Consider the following 23,590-nt stretch of genomic DNA (forward strand, 5'->3'; position numbering starts at 1 on the left):
GTTCTAGAATTGCTTCCTTTCCTTCCCCGCACAGAAGTAACCACTGATGTAAGATAAATATAACGTTAACTGCAGGATTATTTCTAATACTTTTCCCATGAAAGCGCTCTGTGGATGCTAAATATTAAAATGATTCAACCTAGCAAATCTCTGAATTCAATCAGTTACCCTTCACGTTCATAGTACATTGCAGCCCTTGAAACATTATGGGGGCACTTGATTTGTTCATTGCAGGCCTTCTATTTGGAATCAATATCCTCACCTGTTGATGTTGTGGTCTTCAGTCCAGAGACTGGTTTGACGCAGTTCTCCATGCTACTCTATCCTGTGCAAGCTTCTTCATCTCCCATTTCCTACTGCAACCTACATACTTCTGAATATGCCTAGTGTATTCAACTCATGGTCTCCCTCTACGATTTTTACCCTCCACGCTGCCCTACAATACTAAATTGCTGATTCCTTGATGCCTCAGAACATGTCCTACCAACCGATTCCTTCTTCTAGTCAAGTTGTGCCACAAATTTCTCTTCTCCCCAGTTCTATTCAATACCTCCTCATTAGTTATGTGATCTACCCATCTCATCTTCAGCCTTCTTCTGTAGCACCACATTTCGAAAGGTTCTATTGTCTTCTTGTAACTATTTGTCGTCCATGTTTCACTTCCATACATGGCTACATTCCATACCAATACTTTCACAAACGATTTCCTGACATTTAAATCTATACTTGATTTTCATCTTATAACCTCCTATCAAGACACTGTCCATTCCGTTCAACTGCTCTTGCAAGCCCTTTGCTGTCTCTGACAGAATTACAATGTCATCGGCGAACCTCAAATTTCTTATTTCTTCTCCATGGATTTTAATTCCTACTCCGAATTTTTCTTTTGTTTCCTTTATTAATTGCTCAATATACAGATTGAATAACATCGGGGATAGGCTACAACCCTGTCTCACTCCATTCCCAACCACTGCTTCCCTTTCATGTCCCTCGACTCTTTTAACTGCCATCTGGTTTCTGTACAAATTGTAAATAGCCTTTCGCTCCCTGTATTTTACCCCAGCCGCCTTCAGAATTTGAGAGTTTTCCAGCCAGCACTGTAAAAAGCTTTCTCTAAGTCTACAAATGCAAGAAACATAGATTTGCCTTTCCTTAATCTGTCTTCTAAGATAAGTCGTAAGGTCAGTATTGCCTCAAGTGTTCCAACATTTCTACGGAATCCAGAGTGATCTTCCCCGTGGTCGGCCCGTACCAGTTTTTCAAAAATGGCTCTAAGCGCTATGGGACTTAACATCTCAGATCGTCAGTCCCTTAGAACTACTTAAACCTAACTAACCTAAAGACATCACACACATCCATGCCAGAGGCAGGATTCGAACCTACGACCGTAGCAGCAGCGCGGTTCCGGACTGAAGCGCCTAGAACTACTCGGCCGCAGCGGCCGACCACCAGTTTCTCCATTCGTCTGTAAAGAATTCGTGTTAGTATTTTGTAGCCCTGCCTTATTAAACTGATAGTTCGGTAATTTTCACATCTGTCAACACCTACTTTCTTTGGGATTGGAATTATTATAGTCTTCTTGAAATGTGAGGGTATTTCGACTGTCTCACACATCTTGCTCACCAGATGGTAGAGTTTTGTCAGGACTGACTCTCCCAAGGCTGTCAGTAGCTCTAATGGTATGTTGTCTACTCCTGGGGCATTGTTTCGACTTAGGTGTTTTATTCTCACCTAAGAGATGCAAAGTATATGACACTTAGCGTACCGACACCCCTGTTCTATTATAGGAAGAGAGAAGTTATCGCCATGAGCTTTTCTCCGCTTGAGGAGTTATGAAAATCTCAGAATATAGGAGGAATTTTGAACTGTGTCAAGTGTTTGACAGAATATTTAGCTTTGTAGGGAGCCCATTGTGCTCATGTGGGAGTGATCTTGATGCTTGTAAATCAATGAAGTGGTAGCCAAGATCGCAGGAATTCTTTTTATTCCATGATTACCGATTTCGTCGAAACTTACGCCGCCATCATCGGATCTATGGAGGACAGAAAACACTATAAAAGTGGGCTTGGATTCCACTTATATAACTTGTATACATATAAATTAGTTGCATACCTTCGGACACATACAGGTTAGCCGGCCGCGGTGTCCGTGCGGTTCTGGCGCTGCAGTCCGGAACCGCGGGACTGCTACGGTCGCAGGTTCGAATCCTGCCTCGGGCATGGGTGTGTGTGATGTCCTTAGGTTAGTTAGGTTTAATTAGTTCTAAGTTCTAGGGGACTTATGACCTAAGATGTTGAGTCCCATAGTGCTCAGAGCCATTTGAACCATTTGAACATACAGGATACAACATCAAGGCAAACAATGGTGATATTAATAATTGCCTATAACACGCAGGCCTTACAAAATTGTCGTAAGTAGCACATCGGCGTCCAAGAGAGATTATAAATGTTAAGTGTCTCCATCACATACAAGCGCAAGCTATGTACTACCGTAACTCCGGCTCTGTTCTTACACTACAGGCCGCGTCGCGAGATGGCGCTAGCAGAAGAGGCGACAATGAGTATCACAGCTCGCGTCATAACAGGCTCTGCGTGTGTGCTAACACTACGTCATTAGGGCTTGTACATAATTCTAGAGATTACTGTATCACGTAAACATATACAAAACTTATGAAGCTGCAGACCTACACAATCGCACATCTGCCTGGTCACATATACGACATATCGAAAAGCAAATGCAAATTTCATGAGAACTGCGGAATTACAAAAATGTACCTCTGTCTGGTCCTATACGTAATAAAATACGATCATACATAGATATTTTATGGGATCTGCAGGGTTATACGCAGCACAGCAGTCTCGTGATATATAAAATCTACCGAGAGTATATACAAATTTTCTGAACATTACAGGGTTACACGGTGCATACCCGTCTGGTCATATATAAAAGTACCAACGAAACACACCTTGCGTGTGAGCGCAGATTTTTCCGGTCCTATCAAATGCACATCTGCCTGGTTACATATAAAATATACCGAAAAGAAATTCAAATTTTCAGGGACTGCCGAATTACACAAGTGCAAATCTGTCTGGTCATATATAAAACCTACCAAAAGTCATATACAAATTTAAGAACACTGCAAGGTTACACAAATGCATATCTGTCTGGTCTTATATTAAAAACATACCGATAAAATACACAATGCGTATGAACCTATGGGTTTTGGTCTTAACAGAAACACTTAATATAAGAAGTACAACTATGTGGCAGCCTCATGTAAATGAACCACAGTCATCTAACAAAGATATGCCACCTTATGTCGACTATATGTTTATGCAGTCGTAAAAGACCCTGTTCTGTGGTGTACGCGACGATCACCGAACCAAAACTAAGAAAATGTAAAACTGGGGGTGGATGGGGGAGGGATGGCATGCCCATCGCCCTCAAATAGTTCATCCTCCCCATATTCATAAAAGAGTTGACTGCGTTCCCATGGTTCACTGTTGCTTCAAAGGGCTCTATAGGACTTCGTCAAAAGTAATAAAGAAATTATGGTCTGCAGATTCGAGTTGATCATTAAGCAATAAGTTAGGGTATCTTTTTTGTTTGTATAAATTTGATTTTTTTCTAGAATGTCAAGCTATTTTCCTTTGGATGCCCTATGCAAAATCTCCATGTCTGTGCGTATGCCTAACACTTTATGCTTAGATGCCCGCATGTTGTCTCCAAATGCAGTCTTGTTATGTGCATTTGTGTGTTCTCGAAAACGTGTAAAAAACGACCTTCCTGCCTGCCCGACATAGAACCCTTCGCACTCACCGCATCGTAGTTTATAAACCCCTGTGCTTTTGTATTTATCTGCTTGGCTTTTTACAGTATGTCTTAGTTTCGACCGTAGGTTACATTTTGTACTGAACGCGAACACCACGTTCGTTCAATTTTATCTGACACCGGACCATTATAGGTCATAGGGACATATCTTTTCGGATTGGTTTTACCAGATAACTTGTTCTTATTTTTATTTCTTTTTACATTCTTATAAATAACGTCGACTATAGATGGATCGTATCCATTATTATGTGCTATGTATTTCAGTGTTGCTATATCTTGTTTTATACTGTCTTTTTCCAGGGGGAGTTTTATAAGCCTATGAATCATCGAGTAGAAGTACGCCTTTTTATATTTGGCAGGGTGACATGATGGGCGTTAATAATAAGGTCTGTAGAGGATGGTTTCCTAAAAATGCTGAAGTTATGGTGGCCGTTAACTTTCGTAATCGCCAAACCTAAATAATTAATGCTGCAATTGCTCTCAAGTTCAAGAGTAAAAATAATCTGATTTTGCATCGCATTAAGGGCTGCAAGGTATATGTTAACGTCATTGAGGTCGCCTCGGATCAGGGCAATGACATCGTCAACATATCTCTTGTAGTATATAGTTTTCTCTTTCAAATTTGCATTTTTACTGAAAAACTTATTCTCAAGGTGGTTAATAACAAAATTTGCCATTGTACCTGCAAGGCAATTGCCCATCACAAGCCCATCATGCTGAAAATATATTTGGAAGTAGTTAAAAGAGAGAGACGTTTCCAACAGGTTAATGAATCCTGTTATTTCTGGTTGACTTACTTTCTGATATTTTAAGATATTATTTTTAATAATATCAACGGAATCTTTAATAGGAATATTAGTATAGAGGTTTTTTTATGTCAAAAGATGCCAACATCGATTTTTAATTTGGTGCTATTCATTATATTGGGAACTGTTTCAAAGACATATAGTTCTTTAAGTTTTTTGTTAAGAAATTTGTTTAATTTAGCGTTTGGGGCGTGCCTCCCATCAAATATTGTTCTCACACATTTATCACTTTTATGTGTCTTAATTTGCGATCTTAATTTTGGTTATTCGAGTGCCATCATTTTTAGACCATATTTTGTTCTACTGTCGAGGAGAAAGTCCGATTTATCAATTTTTTCCCTAATCTCGGTATTAAATTTATTAACGGGATTCTTTGCTACTTCCGTAATATTGTTTTCTGCAAAGAATTCTTCAGTCTTAGTAACATAATCGGCTTCACCAATTACGATGGCAGCATTACTTTTATCCTCTTTTACCACTTGGACGCTATTCTCGGTTAATTTCTTATTAATAGAATCTAAAGTTTCAATTTCATTATCAGTGTAAGTTTGACGGTGTGAGCTATTCTTAAGTATTTTAGCTATTCATGTAGCGGTCGCGACCACCTCATTCTTTTTCAAGCTAGATGCGTTAAAGGCTATTTTGGTTTCCGCAATAATCTCATTTAATAGTCGTGCGTTACATTTACATGGCATATTATACTGTAGATCTTTCTCCAGTAGGCTACACTCTTGCTGATTAAACACAATACCAATCAAGTTTTCGACCCTACTTGAAAATTTTACATTTGGTATCGGTGGAGTAGTTAATTGGGGTGGCGGTTTAGCAATAAGCTGACTTAACTTCTTATCATGTGTAGCCTGCACCTGTTTGCTCACATTGCTGACGTTATAGTTAACAAAATTACGCGCTATACGCAACTGCGTATCGGATAGTATTAGGGACAAATCACTTTCAACTTTATTTGCTTTTGTGGACATAAGATTCACCTCTTTATACAAATGACGAATTTGTGTCTAGGCCCATAAAATTTCAGCTTTGCATTTCACTGTTTGTGCCACTTTAGAGGTGTTTTTTTTTTATTTTAATCTTAGCGTATTTCGCTATCACATTATGTACTAGGCACTTTTTGTTAAACGTAATATGTACAGATTTTTTACAATTTTCATTTTTAGAGATAAAGGAGTATAAATGTTTCCCACTGCCTAGCTTGGCTTTTGTAAGGCCTGCGTGTTATAGGCAACTATTAATATCACCATTGTTTGCCTTGATGTTGTAACCTGTATGTGTCCTAAGGTATGTAACTAAATTTATATGTATACATGCTATATAAGTGGAATCCAAGTCCACTTTTATAGTGTTTTCTGTCCTCCCTAGATCCGATGATGGCGGCTTTAGTTTAGCTGAAACCGGTAATCATATAATAAAAAGAATTCCTGCGATCTCAGTTACCAGTTTATTGTTTTACAAGAATATTTAGCTCTAGGACTCCAATAAGTGATTCGCTAAACAGATTCAAAAGCTTGGCGTAAGGGAGGATACATTCGTTTTCAGAAACCAAAATTAATGTGGTGCTTTGGTGCACTAGCCAGTCTACTTTCCACGTGAGAATAACGCCTTACAATGGAAACCTGATGCGCATTCCGCCACATCTGAAGACGTTCTAAATCCTTTTTGTGGTTATGAACAGTGGTTACTCCTGTTTCTTTAGGCATACTGCTACATGTCAGTAGTATGTTTCGATTACTTAAAGAAGAGTGCAGAAATGAATCCATACTTTAATACTTTGGTCTCTATGTTGCTGCCATCTGCAGTGTGATAAATAAGATTGTTAAAAAGGAAGAGCTCAAGGAGACAGTTTGATGTTCAAAAATGGCTATAAGCACTATGGGACTTAACGTCTGAGGTCATCAGCCCCCTAGACTTACAACTACTTAAACCTAACTAACCTAAGGACATCACACACATCCATGCCCGAGGCAGGATTCGAACCTGCGACTTTAGCAGCAGCGCGGTTCCACACTGAAACGCCTAGAACCGTTCGGCCACAGTGGTCGGCGAGGTGAGAAGTAACACCTAAAATTTGGAATTCTCTTGACACAGTGGACCTCGGAAAACTGGATTCCCTAAAGATTTCCGAAATATAATTTCCCATGTATTATCTCTATTTTCAGTGTTCCTGAGTATATGAAGGCACTTTGAGTAGTTCATGCTGCAACTGCAAGACGACATTGATAATTTCACTGCACTCCCACAACAATATTCGTGATTTCTTGGATAATGAACCTCGTACTACTGCGACAGGTCGGTCGTGCATCAACTGGCAATCTCCAGTTGCTGTCATGTTCCCCACGTTCTCCTTCCTGACGATGCATAATTTTTACCTGCGAGGTCGCACCAAAGACACTGTTTTAACACCTCCACTTCAGAACACAGCGGACTTACAAGGACGTCTCACGCCAGTTGTGACTGTCATCGATGCAGACACTTTAGGGCGAGTGCGGGTCTAAATGGACTGTAGACTGGACTCACAGTTCACACATTAAATATTTGTGAATACGGTAAGAAAATTTCTTGATTTGCTATCTCCATACATACAATCGTACATTACCTATCCTCAATACAAATATTTTCTACTATTCCTTGAAAATGTGACGATGTTATGAACTTTCACTGACCATGGTGAAGGATAAATGTATCAGTTTGAGCTATGGGTCCCTGTACAGGAAACGAAAGAGTCGAAAATTATAAGAGAAAACAGTTTGGTAACTCTAGCAGTGGAGTACATATGCCGGTATCGTTTTTGCTAAGATTGTAGGGTAGGCGTAGATCGGACGAACACAAGCGCCCAGAACCGCTCGGTCACAATGGCCGGCACAGTTTGGTGTCTTTCCGAACTCAACGTCCATGTCATTAGTGACAAACACTAAAGAACCATCCAAGCATTAATATTAAATGAGTCGGAGAAACCAAGTGGCACCTATATCGTAAGAACTGCGAGTCCGTAAACAGATCCAGAAGCCAATTTTAAGCAAGCACATCTACGTCTACATTCCACAAGCCAATTTATGGTGTGTGACGGTGTATGCTTCTGCTATCAACATCATTTACTTCATTCCTTCTTCCATTCTGAAAGGTGTCCGGAAAAAGCGATGTCGGTAAAACTCTGTATCTGCTCTAATTCGTCTGACTCGTAGTGGTCATTTTGCGAGACGTATCTAGGAGGAAGTAATGTATTGTCCGATTCTTGGTTGTATGTAACCTCTAGAGGATATAAAATGTAGGCTGGCAATGGCAAGGAAAGCGTTTCTGAAGAAGAGAAATTTGTTAACATCCAGTATTGATTTAAGTGTCAGGAAGTCATTTCTGAAAGTATTCGTATGGAGTGTAGCCATGTATGGAAGTGAAACATGGATGATAAATAGTTTGGACAAAAAGAGAATAGAAGCTTTCGAAATGTGGTGCTACAGAAGAATGCTGAAGATTAGATGGGTAGATCACATAACTAATGAGGAAGTACTGAATAGGATTGGGGAGAAGAGAAGTTTGTGGCACAACTTGACCAGAAGAAGGGATCGGTTGGTAGGACATGTTCTGAGGCACCAAGGGATGACCAATTTAGTATTGGAGGGCAGCGTGGAGGGTAAAAATCGTAGAGGGAGACCAAGAGATGAATACACTAAGCAGATTCAGAAGGATGCAGGTTGCAGTAGGTACTGGGAGATGAAAAAGCTTGCACAGGATAGAGTAGCATGGAGAGCTGCATCAAACCAGTCTCAGGACTGAAGACCACAACAACAACATGTAACCTCTCGGAATTTTAATACTAAGCCACACCGTGGTGCAGAACTCTGGCATCTCAGCTACCTCAGTGATTAATGATAATGCTTTGTACATCAGTTACTTCTTTTGGGGCATACCTTAGGACGCCACATGAACTGAGGAGACGTGTCGGAAATAACGCAGGCGTTTTGGTTGTTCCCATATTAGTAAACACCAGTCGCCTAACTTACACCCCTATTAATAAATGTAGATTTCGTTCTGAAACTCACACTTACGTGACTCACAGAAGGTTCATCGGACCACCTTCACAATAACTATCTATTTTTCCGATCTCGCACAGCACGCGGAAAAAACGAATATCTATATCTTTCCGTGCGAGCTATGATTTACATTACTTTATTGTTATGATTGTTTCTCCCTATGTAGGTCGGCGTCAACAAAATATTTTCACATTGGGAGGAGAAAGTTGGTGATTGAAATCTCGTGAGAAGATTCCGCCGCAACGTAAAACACCTTTGTTTTGATGATGTCCACCCCAAATCCTATATCATGTCCGTGACTTTCTCTCCCCTATTTCACGATAATACAAAACGTGCTGCTCTTCTTTGACTTTCCCGATGTACTCCGTTAATCCTATCTGGTAAGGATCCCAGACTGAGCAGCAGTACTCCAAAAGAGAACGGACAAGCATAGTGTAGACAGTCTCTTTAGTAGATCTGTGACATTTTCTAAGTGTTCTGCCAATAAAACGCAGTGTTTGGTTTGCCTTCGCCACAACATTTCCTATGTGTTCTTTCCACTTTCAGTTGCTCGTAATTGTAATTTCTAGGTGTTTAGTTGAATATATGGCCTTTAGATTTGACGATTTATCGTGTAACCGATTCCTTTTAGCACTCATGTGAATTTCACACTTTTTATTATTAAGGGTCAATTGCCAATTTTCGCATCATGTAGATATCTTTTCTAAATCGTTTTGCAATTTCTTTTGATCTACTGATCACTTTACTAGTCGACAAAAGACAGCATCATCTGCATACAACCTAAGACGTCTGCTCAGATTGTCTCCTCAATCTTTTATATAAATAAGGACTTGGGGGACGACAGAAATCACATCTGTTCTACTCGACCACTTTCCGTCAATTACTACGAACTGTGATCACTATGACAGGAAATCACGAATCCAGTCACTTAACTGAGACTGTATTCCATAAGCACGTAATTTCACTACAAGCCGCTCATGTGGTACATTGTCAAATGCCTTCTGGAAATCTAGATATATGGAGTCAATTTGAAATTCCTTGTCGATAGCTTTCAACATTTCGTGTGAGTGAAGAGCTAGTTGTGTTTCACAAGAACGATGTTTTCTAAATCCGTGTTGACTGTGTGTCAATGGACCGTTCTCTTCGAGGTATTTCACAATGTTCGAACACAATTTCTGTTCCAAAATCCTGGTGCATATCGACGTTAATGATATGGGTATGTAATCTAGTGGCTTACTCCTACTACCTTTCTTGAATATTGGAGTGACGTGTGCAGCTTTCCAGTTTCTGGGTGCGGATCTTTCGTGGATCGAGCGGTTGCATATTATTGTTAAGTATGGAGTTATGGCATCAGTATACTCTCAAAGGAATACAAGTCGTATACAGTCTGGACCGGAAGACTTGCTTTTATTAAGTGATTTAAGTAGCATCACTATTTCTAGGGTGTCTGTTTCTAAGTTACTCATGTTGGCAGCTGTTCTTGATCCGAATTCTGGAGTATTTACTTCGTCTTCCTTGGTGAAGGAATTTCGGAAGACTGTGTTTAGTAACTCTGCTTTAGTGGTACTGTCGTCCAGGGTATTTCCATTGCTATCGCACAAAGAAGGCATTGATTGTGTCTGGCCGCTAGCATACTTTACAAACGACCAGAATCTCTTTGGATATTCTGCCAGATTTCGAGACAAAGTTTCGTTGTAGAAACTATTACAAGCATCTCGCAAGGAAGTTCACGCTAAATTTCGAGCTTCTGTAAATGTCGCCAATGTTGGAGATTTTGAGTTCGTTTCAATTTTGCATGCTTTTATCGTTCTTTCTGTAACAGTGTTCTGACCCGTTTTGTGCAGCAAGGGGACTCAGCTCGATCGTTTGTTAATTTATTTGGTATAAATCTCTTTGTTGCTGTCGATACTATTTCTTTTAATTCAAGGCACGTCTGTCACACATTTACATTGTTAATTTGGAAGGAGTCGAGATTGTGTCTCGTGAAGCCATCAAGTGAATTTTTATCTGCTTTTCTCGAATTGGTATATTGTTCGTTTATTTTTGGAGGATTATGGGTTACAATATTCAGTCTCGCTACGACAACCATGTTTCCACTAATCCCTGTATCTGTTTTGATGCTCGTTATTAGCTCAGGATTAATTGTTGCTAAGAGGTCAACTGTATTTTCCCAACCGTATACTATTCGCGTAGCCTCATGAACTAACCGCTCGAAGTAATTTTCAGAGAAAGCGTTTACCACAATTTCGGACGATGTTTAATGCGTACCTTCGGATTTAACCATGTATTTTCGCCAACATATCGAGTGTTAATTAAAGTCACCAGCAACTGCACTATGTGGTCAGAAGTATCCGGATACCTGGCTGAAAACGACTTACAAGTTCGTGGCGCCCTCCATCGGTAATGGTGGAATTCAATATCGTGTTGGCCCACCCATAGCCCTGATGACAGCTTTCACTCTCGCAGGCAAACGTTCAATCAGGTGCTGGAACGTTTCTTGGAGAATAGCAGCCCATTCTTCACGGAGTGCTGCACTGAGGAGAGGTATCGATGCCGATCGGTGAGGCCTGGCACGAAGTCGGCGTTCCAAAACACCCCACAGGTGTTCTACAGGATTCAGGTCAGGACTCGGTGCAGGCCAGTTCATAACAGGGATGTTAATGTGGTGTAACGACTCCGCCATAGGCCGTGCATTATTAACAGGTGCTCGATTGTGTTGAAAGATACAATCGCCATCCTCGAATTGCTTTTCAGCAGTGGAAAGCAACAAGTTGCTTAAAACATCAATGTAGGCCTGTGCTGTGATAGTGTCACGCAAAACAACAAGGGGTGCAAACCCCCTCCATGAAAAACACGACCACACTACAACATCACCGCCTCAGAATTTTACTGTTGGCACTTCACACGCTGGCATATGACGTCCACCAGGCATTCGCCATAGCCAAATCCTGCCATCTGACCGTCACATTGTGTACCGTGATTCGTCACTCCACACAACGTTTTTCCACTGTTCAATCGTCCAATGTTTACGCTCCTTACACCAAGCGAGGTCTCGTTTGGCGTTTACCGGCGTGATATGTGGCTTATGACTAGCCGCTGGGCCATGAAATCCTGGTTTTCTCACTGATATACGACGGTTGTTAGGTTCACATACGTGACAAGCGAGGAAGATAGAAACCCGTCGTCGACACACACGCTCTTCCGCTTGAAAACCGCCCAGCAAGTCGTCAGGTTCAACGTTGATATTTTCGGAAGGATCACCATCAACATTACGTTGTACATTGCTCCGCAAGTCACGATGAAGAAGCGTCACATTTTATACAGGACGTCGGCGCATAGTCTGATCGAGGCATATTATGGTGATAAAATCTTGACGATCTGTCTTCGGCACACCTCTATCACCGAGATAGCGAACACGCATTCGCACGGTGGCGTTTGATCCAATGTCGCACGGTGGCGTTTGATCCAATGGGGGAAGGAATTTTCCTCACCGAGGTTTGGCGGCAACAGAAGAAAACCTGTAGGTGCAAAATTCCTTATAAGCAGATTTTACGAACGCAGGACGAAAATTTATAAGCCTACTAGTAGTAAGTCTGTGTTTGTAGGTAAATTGAGTTTTTAATCATACTCTTGAAGGTCCCATAGTTTTCCATTTTCTGAAGTTCAGTTCTGAGAAGCCTCAAATGTCTACAGAAGTCCTGTCAATGAAGAAAAATTCTCGCACTCAGTCTTCGCAGTGCGATTCCTCACATTTACTGACAACACAAAAATGTCTTTCACAAAATCTCGTCCTGCACGTATTTCGGGCAATAAATAGACGTTAAAGAGTGGCAATCTGACAATATTGTAATCACATGTACGGTAACTACCTCTGTCAGGAGGTAGAATAGCGCTGTGCAGTTGGCACAATTGATAATGTTTGCGCTGGCGTGCAGGCGGAATAGGGTTCGATTCTGGGTCGAACATATTTGTTTTTATTTGCTAAAAGTAGACTCCGTGGTACGGTATCCAGAGTCCTAATCGTCATTCAGCGATTACAGTGCGTCTTCTACAAAACATCTGCAGTTCCGTACTATGAACACAGAAATGAAAGTGCAATCGTTTCCATTGGTCAGCGTTTAAAGAAGCCTTTTGCACGTCGTGGATGCGAAGTCCGCGTGTGCGAATTTTTCTTCAGCCTGTATATATACCGCGACTCTCGAATAACCAGGCGCAATTTCTCCGGTGTTTCGGCATGTATCTGCAGTTTCTTTTTTCGCAACGTGTACCAAGCAACTGCTACCATCACGCCTCTCATGCGACGCTCAATGTCGACGGAAAGAGTCAGTGCGTTTCCTCTTTGGAAAGGAAATTATATTCAAAGCTAATTGTTACGTTCTCATTCGACAGAGCCCGTCCCAAATTATTCTAGTACCACGTTTTCTTCATCGATATATATTAGCAGGGACAAAACATGGAGACGACAAAAGTCATGGGATGCCTCCTAACGTCGTGTCGGACCTCCTTTTGCCCGGAATAGTGCAGCAGTTCGGCGTGGCGTGGACTCAACAAGCCGTTGGAAGCTCCCCGCAAAAATATTGAGCTATTCTACCTCTAGAGGACGAACTGATCTCTCTATTGTGTCCCATAACTGTTCGATGGGATTCGTGTGGGGCGATCTGGGTGGCCAAATCATTCGCTAGACTGTCCAGAATCTTCTTCAAACGAATCTTGAACAGTTGTGGACTGATGTGATGGCGCATTGTCATCCATGAAAAATCCATCGTTCTCCGGCGGATTTGATCCGTGAATGACTACATATGGTCTCGAAGTAGCCGAACATAACCATTTGCTGTCAATGATAGGTTCAGTTCTTTGAGAACTCAGTCCACACCATTACGGAGCAACCACCAGCTTGTGCGGTGCCTTTTTGACAATTTAAGTACACTGCTTCATGGGATCTGCACCACACTCGAACCCTACCAGCGGCTCTTAGCAAATGAAATCTGGACTCATCCGACCAGCCAATGGTTTTCCAGTGGTCTAGGATTCAGCCGATATGGTCACGAGCCCAGGAGAGGCGCTGCAGGCCACATCTACATCTACATATATACTCCGCTAGCCACCAAGCGACGTGTGGCCGAGGACACAATTAGCGTCAAAGTCATATTTCCCCCCCTCTCAGTAAGAGTTCTAATTTCCCTTATCTTTGAATGGTGATCATTGCGCGATTTGAAAGTTGGTGGTAATAATATATGCTCTACATCCTAGGGGAAGATCGGATATCGGAATTTAGTGAGCAGCCCCTTGCGTTTAGCGCGTCGTCTATCTGCAAGTGTGTCCCACTGCAAACTTTCTATGAGATTTGTAACCCTCTCGCGATGGCTAAATGTACCTTTCACGAATCTTGCCGCTCTTCTTTGGACCTTCTCAATCTCTTGAATCAGACCCAACTGGTAAGGGTCCCATACAGACGAACAATACTCTAAGACTGGACGAACTAACGTATTGTAAGCTATTACCTTCGTTGAAGGACTGCATCGCTTCAGGATTCTACCAATAAACCGCAATCTAGAGTTCGCCTTGCACGTTACTTGTGTAATCTGATCATTCCATTTCAGATCATTTCGAATAGTCACACCGAGATACTTAACGGATGTTACCGGTTCCAAAGACTGGGCATTTATTTTGTACTCATACATTAATGGGGATTTTCGCCTTGCTATACGCAGTAGGTTACACTTACTAATATTGAGAGATAACTGCCAGTCATTACACCACACATTTATTTTCTGCGAATCATCATTGATTTGTTCACAATTTCCGTGTGATTACTATTTTTCTGTAGGCTACAGCAACATCGGCAAACAGTCTAGTGCCGCTGTCAATACCATCAACCAGATCGTTTATGTAAATCGTAAAAAGCAAAAGGGCCTATTACGCTGTCCTGGGGCACGTCTGAAGTTACGCTTGTTTCTGTTGAAGTCACCCCATTCAGGACGACATACTGCTCCCTGTCTGTTGGAAAACTTTCTATCCAACCGCGTATGTCATCGGATATACCGTAAGCGCGCACTTTTTGGAGCAAGCGACAGTGCGGAACTGAGCCGAACGCTTTTCGAAAGTCGAGAAATACGGCATAAACCTGGGAGCCGGTATCTAGAGCCTGTTGTATATCATGCACAAAGAGGGCCAGCTGTGTCTCGCATGATCACTGTTTCCTTAAACCGTTCTAGTTTCCGCAGATGAGCTTCTCAGAGTCTAGAAAGATCACTATGTCTGAACACAAAATATGTTTCGCGATTTTGCAACAAATCGACGTCACTGAAATTAGCCGGTAATTATATGCATCCGATTTTCTACCCTTTTTATAGATTGCGATGATCTGGGCCTTCTTCCAGTCCCGTGGAACTTTCCGCTGTTCCAACGATCTCTGATAGATGATGGACAATAACTGTGCTATATTTGTAACATAGTCAACATATAATCTTACGGGGATACCGTCTGGGCCAGATGCCTTCCTGGCCTCTAAGCATCTTAACTGTTTTACAATCCCAGATACACTAAACACTGTCAGCCATCCTTGCGTTTGTTCGATAACTGAAAGGGGGAATGGTGCTTCAGTCCTCTACCGTAAACGAGTTTTTGAAAGCTAGGTTTAGAATTTCGGCTTTCTGTTTATCATCAACCGTTACATTACCCGTACTGTCAGCAAGAGACAGTACTGAATTTTTTGTAGCGTTCATAGATTTTACGTACGACCAAAATTTTTTGGGGTTATTTTTAGAATCTTCAGATAAAATATTGCTTTCAAATTCGTTAAAAGAATCTCTCATTGACCTTTTGACAGCTGCTTTCATTTCGCATAATTTCTGATATCGTGATGTTAGCAAAGACATTCGCGTCGGTCTTCTGCTGCAGCAGCCCATTAACGCCAGATTTCGCCGCGCTGTCCTAACGGATACGTTCGTCGTATCTCCCACATTATTTTTTGTGGTTTTTTCACGCAGTGTTGTGTATCTGTTAGCTCTGACAACTCTACGAACACGCCGCTCCTCTTGGTCTTTAAGTGTCGGCTATCGGGCTCTGCGTTGTCCGTGGTGAGAGATAATGCCTGAGTCTGGTATTCTCAGCACATTCCTGACACTGTGGATAGCGGAATATTGAGTTTCCGAAATGGAATGTCCTATGCTTCTAGCTCCAACGGCCTTTCCGTCGTTTGTTACTTCCCGTCTCGTGGCCATAATCACATAGGAAATCTGTTCATATGAAGCACCTGAGTACAATGACAGCTCCTCCCAATGCACTGCCCCTTTTATACCTCGTGTGCGCAGTACTACACCACCTCTGTGTGTGCATGCGGCTATCCCACGACGTTCGTCACCTCAGTGCAAAACACGAAGAATAAGCAGTGCTCTAGTAGCGACTGAGAAGTGCTGCTGCATGGCGGTAGCAGCCGGCTTTGGCGAGGGCGATGCTCTCGCTGCTGGATTACAGCTGTTTCTCCGTGTTTTAATGTCGCTGTTAAGTCATATCGATAAAAAGAATATCGCATTAGACACGTTTGAAAGCGCTGTGTCGAATGGGCACGCAGAATTCAGCTTCCAAAATTATTTTCCTTGTAGCGGGAAACACACTTATGTTTTCCGTAGACACTGGAAGTCGCAAGAATGACGCAGTGAGCAGTTTTTCCTTTTTGGCTGTCTGCACCACCATCTGGCAAAACGAAGTCGCAAATGTTGAATATTGGTCAATCTCAAGTTCCTGAACAAAGCGAAGTTGAAGTTTCTTCACATGCACGGATAACTATAGTAGGCTACATCCGACAGTAAGTCCTAGGATTTAATTTGTTTCTTTATCACTCTTTTCGCCTCCGGCAATGATAAGTTAGTGTGGAAAATGTCGTTGTGCCGTCCTCCGAAGTCTGCGTTAAACTGTACGCCCCCCCCTGAACCTGGCAGTTTCATCAGTTAATAGGCCTGACAAGCGTAGTGGCGCATGCCTAGTAATAGTAAAGCTTGAACCGACCTTCGGCGTGAGAACAACTTTACGGTAATATAATTAAAGTTTAATATAATCAAATAGTTTCTTACTATAGATGATTTGTGGTTATCCTCAAATTAATTTCAAGCTGTTGATTTACATTACTGCAGGGTAAAATATAAAAAAAAATTACGTGAAAGATATGATATATACTAAAAAAAAATGGTCCTTACACACATTATTCATGATTCTGCCTACCCTAAAAGGCATTTTAGAGCCAGTCGCTATGTAGTGTTTCATTAACTTCTGGCCTTGAATTGGAGCTCATACAATATGATGTCTGTATAAGCTACATTCCATCGAAGATCTCTTTTGCTTACTTCCTTTTTCTAAATTGTCATGGTGATATGTTAACAAACTAAGAACTGCAGTACGTTAACCAAAACTGCTTAATCAGTTAAATGTTGGCAATCATGAAAAGGCTGATACTGCGAGTACACGAAAAAATTCAGTTCCGCCGTACATGTTTCTGATTGGGGAGCTGTTTTGAGCCTGTGAGTGTTTAAATGCAGTACTGAATAAGTGTGTAACAAACGTTACACTTACCAGTATGCGGTTCGCATCGCATCGTATAATTGAGTCGGGTGCGGCACCTAGCGGCAGCAGCGCGAACTGTTTCCGAGCTCCCGTTGTTGCTGGTGACCTCTCGCGGACCTTCTTGGAACTATGTGATAGCTCTGGTAGTAAACGTGCGACCAGCGTTACCGGTACGCCGTCTGTCATGCTATATCGGTTCACAGAAAATGGAATATGAGCTTAAATTTAGGTAACACACGTTCAGAGATAAACGCAACAGCCTACGGGCCGAAACTATTGTTAACAGACGATATACATGATATTTTCCCCATTCTCCACTGCTGTTAAACGCAATAAAATGATACTGTGACAACTCTACACGGTTTTATAAGCAATATCACAGCTGAAGTTAAGGTAACATTATAACTCTATGCTTTTCTGAATGTCAATAATTTCTGTCCCGTGCTGTAATGCAATAATCCATATGTCTGGTGTTTCTATACCATGCTATACTTGCAATAATCCATAGGATTGGTTTTGCTTCTGTGGAGCTCATGCAGTTATTCCTCGTGCGAATTCCAGTAAGATAATTCATTTAACAGAACAGTATCAACGAAGGTAAGAAACTCACTTATCTGTCAAGCCGAGACGAGCTGTCCCACTGGGTGACGGTTTCTCTAAGAATTCAGAACTTATTATTCGGTGGACTAAACCAGAACCAATAAACTAACAAAGATGATGAGTCAGTAATATTTTTCAATAGTCAGTATGTGAATGATTCCGAGTTTTTTATTCGTCACAATTTATAGTAAAGAGATGAATAAAACGGGTTTACTTACACAAAAAATCATGAAGTATAAAAGATGTGAACTGAAAATCTTTAGCCGGCCGGAGTGGCCGTGCGGTTCTAGGCGCTACAGTCTGGAACCGAGTGACCGCTGCGGACGCAGGTTCGAATCCTGCCTCGGGCATGGATGTGTGTGATGTCCTTAGGTTAGTTAGGTTTAAGCAGTTCTAAGTTCTAGGGGACTGATGACCACAGCAGGTAAGTCCCATAGTGCTCAGAGCCATTGTTTTTGAAAATCTTTGGCATGCTTCTATACGCAGCGGACTACAAGCCTCTCACCAAAATTGGCAACAAATCGAAAATTAACTTACTTGAAAAATGAAATTAGTGTTTTTGGTCAGTTTGATTGATGTTACGAAAAGGAAAACACGGAAAACATGTGAATATAAATATCATAGTATGTAGAGGTCGGTATTGATTGCAATAATCTATTGAAAGTGGTTGTGGTACCTACTCAGACAATGAAAAAATATGAACATTTGTGAAAATACTGACAACCACTCCTCAAAGGTAGAACGCTTAAAATTCTCTGCTTTAAAAAACATAAAAGCATAATAGCGTTACAACAAACAGTTAATCACTCACCACTGGAGTCAACCATGTCATACAAATACCTGGAAATAATAGTTCGTGCGAATATGACACACCTTGATTTACTGATGTAATACTGGGAACCTTCATACGCCTATGCAAGGGGAAAATTACCTGTACGGCCTAAAATGAAACTGCACAAGTTCGTAGAGTCAATTTCAGTTAGAATTAACAGGTGATATCGAGCATGGTCACAGTTTGTTTTAACCGTAAAATGTGTAAGTAACATGTTCAATAATTCGAAGCGAGGGACATACGAGGTGCATTCAAGTTCTAAGGCCTCCGATTTTTTTTTCTAATTAACTACTCACCCGAAATCGATGAAACTGGCGTTACTTCTCGACGTAATCGCCCTGCAGACGTACACATTTTTCACAACTCTGACGCCATGATTCCATGGCAGCGGCGAAGGCTTCTTTAGGAGTCTGTTTTGACCACTGGAAAATCGCTGAGGCAATAGCAGCACGGTTGGTGAATGTGCGGCCACGGAGAGTGTCTTTCATTGTTGGAAAAAGCCAAAAGTCACTAGGAGCCAGGTCAGGTGAGTAGGGAGCATGAGGAATCACTTCAAAGTTGTTATCACGAAGAAACTGTTGCGTAACGTTAGCTCGATGTGCTGGTGCGTTGTCTTGGTGAAACAGCACACGCGCAGCCCTTCGCGGACGTTTTTGTTGCAGTGCAGGAAGGAATTTGTTCTTCAAAACATTTTCGTAGGATGCAGCTGTTACCGTAGTGCCCTTTGGAACGCAATAGGTAAGGATTACGCCCTCGCTGTCCCAGAACATGGACCATAATTTTTTCAGCACTGGCGGTTACCCGAAATTTTTTTGGTGGCGGTGAATCTGTGTGCTTCCATTGAGCTGACTGGCGCTTTGTTTCTGGATTGAAAAATGGCATCCACGTCTCATCCATTGTCACAACCGACGAAAAGAAAGTCCCATTCATGCTGTCGTTGCGCGTCAACATTGCTTGGCAACATGCCACACGGGCAGCCGTGTGGTCGTCCGTCAGCATTCGTGGCACCCACCTGGATGACACTTTTCGCATTTTCAGGTCGTCATGCAGGATTGTATGCACAGAACCCACAGAAATGCCAACTCTGGAGGCGATCTGTTCAACAGTCATTCGGCGATACCCCAAAACAATTCTCTCCACTTTCTCGATCATGTCGTCAGACCGGCTTGTGCGAGCCCGAGGTTGTTTCGGTTTGTTGTCACACGATGTTCTGCCTTCTGCCACGAACGCACTTTCGACACATCCATAACTCCATCACCACATGTCTCGTTCAACTGTCGATGAATTTCAATTGGTTTCACACCACGCAAATTCAGAAAACGAATGATTGCACGCTGTTCAAGTAAGGAAAAGGTCGCCATTTTAAGTATTTAAAACAGTTCTCATTCTCGCCACTGGCGGTAAAATTCCATCTGCCGTATGGTGCTGCCATCTCTGGGATGTATTGACAATGAACGCGGCCTCATTTTAAAACAATGCACATGTTTCTATCTCTTTTCAGTCCGGAGGAAAAAAATCGGAGGCATTAGAACTTGAATGCACCTCGTACAACAATCGTTAGGATAGTGCGGCGAACTTGGACTTTAATGGGCTGTAGGTGCAGACAATGGATGCGAGTGGCTTTGCTAAAAGCTCGACGTCGCCTACAGAGCCTTTCCTGGGTCGTGACCATATCGGTTGGACCCTACACAACTGCAAAACCGTGGCCCTGTCAGATGAGTCCCGATTTTAATCGCTAAGAGCTGATGGTAGGGTTCGAGTGTGGCGCTGATCTCACTAAGTCGGGGACCCAACCTGTCAACAAGCCATCGTGCAAGCTGGTGATGGTTCCACAATGGTGTGGGCTGTGTTTACCCGGAATGGACTGGGTCCTCTGGTCAAATTGAACCGTTCATTGACAGGAAATGATTACATTCGGCTACTAAGAGATCATTTTCAGCCGTTTATTTCATGTATGACAATGCCCCATGTCAAGAGCAAAACTGTTCCCGATTACTTCGAAGAATATTCTGAGCAATTCGAGCGAATGATTTGGCCACCCATATGGCCAGACATGAATTCCATCGAACATTTATGGGACATAATCGAGATGTCAATTCTTGCACAAAATCCTGCACCGACAACACTTTCACAATTATGACCGTTTTAGAGACGGCACAGGGACTTCCAGTGACTTTCCATGTTGAGCTGCTGTAGAGCGCCGGGCAAAGGGAGATCCATCGCGATATTAGGAGGCATCCCATAACTTTTGTAGTACTTGTTAATGCATGTCGATGAAGCAAATGTGGTACTAGAATAATTTGGGACGACTCTTTCAATATCATTTTGTTTCTAACGGGAAACACACCGACGCTCCGCGTTGATAGTGGGCGTCGCGTGAAAGGCATAGAATAGTATTTGCTTAGGCTGACTCCAGGTACACATAACTTTATTAGAAAGAGAAGAGAGTTCCGTCTTACATATTATAGATATTTAGAGACCGCGGGAATAGTCCCGAGCTGGACTAATACGTTCAGAGAGACACTGTTAATGTCAATGTTTGTGGCTATAGCCATGAAATAAGAATTAGATGGAGCCACTTTATTTTACGTCGCAAATGAGCGCTGTCGCACTTTCTCAAATTTTTGGCCATCAGAAATGTATGGTCAAAGTTATAACTGATAATGAGACTGGATAGCCCGAAATAAAACAAGTCTTAAAAGCGGCTATGGAAAGATTCATTACTGCTCTCTGAAACACGTATTATACGAGTACAGTGGCGAAATATTGGCTTGAAGCTTTTAAAAAAATGGCTCTGAGCACTATGGGGCTTAATTTCTGAGGTCATCAGTTCCCTAGAACTACTTAAACCTAACTAACCTAAGGACATCACACACATGCATGCCCAAGGCAGGATTCGAACCTGCGACCGTAGCAGTCGCGCGATTCCGGACTGAAGCGCCTAGAAGCGCTCAGCCACCGTGGCCGGCTGAAGCTTTCCGTACAGTCTTAATTTTCGCTATATACGCTCAGTGGCACATCGACAAATAATCCTCATCTCAAAAAATGTTCAAATGTGTGTGAAATCTTATGGGACTTAACTGCTAAGGTCATCAGTCTCTAAGCTTACTCACTACTGAACCTAAATTATCCTAAGGACAGACACACACACCCATGCCCAAGGGAGGACTCGAACCTCCGCCGGGACCAGCCGACCCTCATCTCACTTCAGATTAGTGTTGATGGTACTGTAATATACCTCATACTAGCCGCATGTTGCCGAAACGCGTCGTGCTAATTAACATCATAAATATGTGACTGAAGAAGCAAAGCTTATTTCATACAAATAACTGAATCGTTTTGAAAAGATATCATTTTTTATTTTTGCCTGTGTTTGCTACCATGAGTGAGGTGTGACGGTATAGAGGGATCAAACCGGTAAATGAGTGCCGGTGGCCTAGCACCGAGAAATACGATGTCGATATTACCTCCTGGATAAGGCGTTTTTTTATTACGTAAACGGAACTCTTGTTATTCATTACCTTTCAAAATATAAAATAATTGTTGACAAATACAAAGCGATTTTTACTGACCAATTCGATAAAATAATTTGATTGCAGGCTAGTGCTGGGAACGAAAAAGTCAGGACTCAAATATTCGTTTATAAAGGCGCTTTCATAGAGGGGAAACTGAGGGATTTTAAGATCGAGGTTTGAATATTTCACTCCGTACACTAGTTATAGCACAATCTGACATGCACAAGTTGCATCATTAATGAAACGTTGACAGGAAATCTTTATGGTAAGTGTAACTGTAAGGTAGTATTTGGCAGACTGTCTACAGATTTGGTTTAGGGACCGTTTATACTCCCTGGTAAACTGTTGGACAAAATGTTAGGACCTAAAGGGAGACTACCTCAGAAAATAAGTGTATTTTATTACCTAATATTTCTCTCCTAGAACTCATTTCTTAGTTGATAACATGACTTGAATAAACGTAGAGAATATTTTCATAGTAAGCCTTAAAAACAAACCATTCAAAGCGGTATCAGTGGTATTCTTGGACACTGTGATTCACAGACCATTTCGACACTGCATATCAGAATTTCCGCTAAACAAAGCCATGCAAATGCAGAGCAGATTCCTTCCGAAATCCTTTTTTTTTTTTTTTTTTTTTTTCGTCCAACTGAGTCTCGACGAGCCCACCTCACAACTCGCGAAAGACAGCCACCCACTAGAAGCATCACACTATTGCCATGTGGTGTGTAACAAAGCCAGTAGCCATGACGATGGGCAGAGTTCGCCGGGGAAGAGAGTGTACGAGTTTCTTCAGGCACGCCATACTCAGCTGAAGCAACCCGTTGATGATTACATCCTACAGAGCTACTACACTACGGAGATCTTGAGTGATACGTTTGATCCATTGTTGAAGACAGCCCCATACATTTTCTGCGGTATTAAGGTGAGGTGATTTAGCGATCCACTCGGGGTGTTGCCTGGGTGGTGGTCGTACGGGGAACATACGACCGCAGGTCTGTGAGTACAAGTCTTGTCATCTTGAAGGACACAAGTGTCCACGGCTTACTCTTCATGAAGCTGTAGAAGAAAGTACAACGCTAGATCACCAAGTAAGCTGAAATAAGCATCAGAGATAACGTTCGTGTGGGCGAGCGGCTCTAGGCACTTCAGTCCGGAACCGCGCTGCTGCTACGGTCGCAGGTTCGAATCCTGCCTCGGGCATGGGTGCGTGTGATGTACTTAGGTTAGTTAGGTTTAAGTAGTTCTAAGTTCTAGGGGACTGATGACCTCAGAAGTTAAGTCACATAGTGCTCAAAGCCATTTGAACCATTTAATCTTCGTGGTGGCCTGGTTGAAACCATATTCTTACGACTATTGTCCACGTTACATGGCTGACAGTAGTACACTATTTTTTTTTTGTAG

This window comes from Schistocerca piceifrons, chromosome 2 (genome assembly GCF_021461385.2).
Source record: "Schistocerca piceifrons isolate TAMUIC-IGC-003096 chromosome 2, iqSchPice1.1, whole genome shotgun sequence".
Taxonomy (NCBI): domain Eukaryota; kingdom Metazoa; phylum Arthropoda; class Insecta; order Orthoptera; family Acrididae; genus Schistocerca; species Schistocerca piceifrons.